Genomic DNA, 3,001 nt, shown 5'->3' with positions numbered 1-3,001 from the left:
GGGCCTCATCTGGGCACCTCCAAACCCCAAACAAAGAGGAGGAATCTGCAGATCTCTCCATAGCTCCTGCTGGGTGGCCTCAGGCAGAGGCTAAATTTGCACCTCATTGGAAATCCAAGAGCCAGTGTACCCAGTGGTCAGAGTGGGACCATCCAGATTACAACTCCTCAAATCCATAAGGGACACACTCAAGGGGCAGACTCAGTGAGCACCAAAGCCCCACTGAAGCAAGTCTTGCCCCATAAGGGTGTCTCGAGCACAGAAGTTCTCCCATCGTAGACACAGCTGATCCTCACAGCAAATTGGCATGGAGGTCATTTACTCCCAGTGATACCAACAACAATCAAGGCTTAACTACAACAAGACTGGGCACACAGCCCACAAAGGGGTGCACCAAGAGTGTCCACCTCAGGTAATTGGGGAGGCTGAGCTACTGGGCCCTATAGGACACCTAGAACAAAGCCACTCTATCAACACAGGGGAGCAGCCAAAATGCGGAGACAAAGAAACAGGTCACAAATGACAGAAATGGAGGAAAGCAAACTACTGGATATAGAGTTTAAAACCAGGTTATAAGGTTATTCAAGAATCTTCTAGAAACTGCCAATAAATTTAGTGAGACCCTCAAGGATATGAAAAAAGGCCAACTAGAAATTAAGCATACACTGACTGAAATAAAGAATAATACACAGAGATCCAACAGCAAACTAGAGGATCGCAAGAATCAAGTCAAAGATTTGAAATACGAAGAAGCAAAAAAACACCCAACCGGAAAAGAAAAAAGAATCCAAAAATATGAAGATAGTGTAAGGAGCCTCTGGGACAACTTCAAGCATACCAACATCCGAATTATGGGGGTGCCAGAAGAAGAGAGAGAGCAAGATATTGAAAACCTATTTGAAGAAATAATGACAGAAAACTTCCCCCACCTGGTGAAAGAAATAGACTTATAAGTCCAGGAAGTGCACAGTACCCCAAACAAGAGGAATTCAAAGAGGACCAAACCAAGACACATCATAATTAAAATGCCAAGGGCAAAAGACAAAGAGAATATTAAAAACAGCAAGAGAAAAACAGTTAGTTACCTACAAGGGAGTACCCATACAACTGTCAGCTGATTTTTCAACAGAAACTATGCAGGCCAGAAGGGAGTGGCAAGAAATATTCAAAGTAATGAATAGCAAGAACCTACAACCAAGATTACTCTACCCAGCAAAGCTATCATTCAGAATTGAAGGTCAGATAAAGAGCTTCACAGATAAGAAAAAGCTAAAGGAGTTCATCACCACCAAACCAGTATTATATGAAATGCTGAAAGGTATTCTTTAAGAAGAGGAAATGTTGCAGAAGACCAAAGAAATACCAAGCACGCTTCCTATAGAAAGGGAGGGACCCCGTTTATTAACACTAGTGGACCCTGGGAATAATTTCCAAATCAGAGTGAAGAAACACGCAGAGGGCTTCACCTTTTATAACCTTCTGGGGTCTTTGTCTTGCAGATATGGTTCCACCCCCTTTTGTGGGCTTATAGGACGGCCCCAGGTGTTGGGGGTCCCCAGGCCATATCTGATTATCTGTCATGGGGCCAGCAATAACGACCCTTCCCCCCGCCCCCCAGGGCAGTGCATTGTTCACAGTTTTTATGGCCTGACATGCCTTGCAAGACCAGTTTCCTCCTCATTCCCACCCCCACCCTTGTCCCACAAGCTTCTTTTAGCCTTGTGGAACAATGACCATGGGATGTTATGGTGAACAGGGGTGATGACTGCTCTTAGCTACTTCCTGCTGGAAAGGGACGATGACCAAGGGGTTAGCATCCCGCTGCTTCCTCTCAGAGGGGTTTGTAGGGAGTTCTTCTGGTTTGTAGGACCATCTGAAATTTAAAGGCATTCCCGTCCAGTTTTCAGGCAGTCAGAGGTAAGCAGTGGTCCCACATGTGTACAATGTTCCTGCAGGGGGCACCAGGGGTAGGTGGTGTTTTCATTTTTGGGGGTAGAGTTGCATAGTTCATCTGGGAGGTGACCTATTGGATGTTGGCCCTGCATACTGCTGAAACAAATAGGAGCAACATTAGTTAGCTGCACATTGGCCATGGTCCTATTATTATTTTTTTCCGTCCAATACAATCCCCCCCACTCCACGTGCATTTGGTAGTAGAGTTGTAACATGCCGCAGGCAAAAATCTGGCTTGATAGTGTTTTCTTGTGGACTACCCGGTCTAGCATATTTGGGTAATGAGTTTCTAAGCAAGGAGCAAAGGATGGCATGACAAGTTGTAATCTAACAATTTATGATAAGGCCTTTGTTTCCTTGCTGTGTGGGGAGCAGTAATTTTATGGTGCTTCTGTGTCCCAGCAAGAGCAGATGAGTTCTCCTCCTGGTACAGTCTCGGATTCCGCTGGCACTCATAAAAAGACAAAATAAGAATTATTAGATAAAACCAGTGATTATCCAGAAATACTAGAGCATGTTACATTAGGAGGAGATAAGAAAGATTACGCCGAAACCGGTTTGGCTCAGTGGATAGAGTGTCGGCCTGCGGACTCAAGGGTCCCAGGTTTGATTCCGGTCAAGGGCATGTACCTTGGTTGCGGGCACATCCCCAGTAGGGAGTGTGCAAGAGGCAGCTGATCAGTGTTTCTCTCTCATCGATGTTTCTAACTCTCTATCCTTCTCTCTTCCTCTCTGTAAAAAATCAATAAAATATATTTTTTTAAAAAAAGAAAGAAAGATTAGTGTTAGGGAGAATTCAGCAGGGTGTTATCTGAATTCCTTGGAGCAGGTTGCTCGGCCAGGTCTGCTGTCTTCTTGAGGGTGATCCGCAGGGGGTGTTTCTGGTCAGAGGTCACCTTCCACTCAGACTGGATGTCACTCGGCTGGTGTGCTGCCTTCACCCGGGAGTGGTGGATCCAGGTGTTTAGTCCTGCAACCTTAAGAGCTGTGGGGGTGGTTAATATGACTGGATAGGGTCCCTTCCAGGTAGGCTTGAGGGGCTCCTTTT

This window comes from Cnephaeus nilssonii, assembly GCF_951640355.1.
Source record: "Cnephaeus nilssonii genome assembly, chromosome: X".
NCBI classification, from domain to species: domain Eukaryota; kingdom Metazoa; phylum Chordata; class Mammalia; order Chiroptera; family Vespertilionidae; genus Cnephaeus; species Cnephaeus nilssonii.
Note: the sequence above shows the minus strand (reverse complement) of the source record.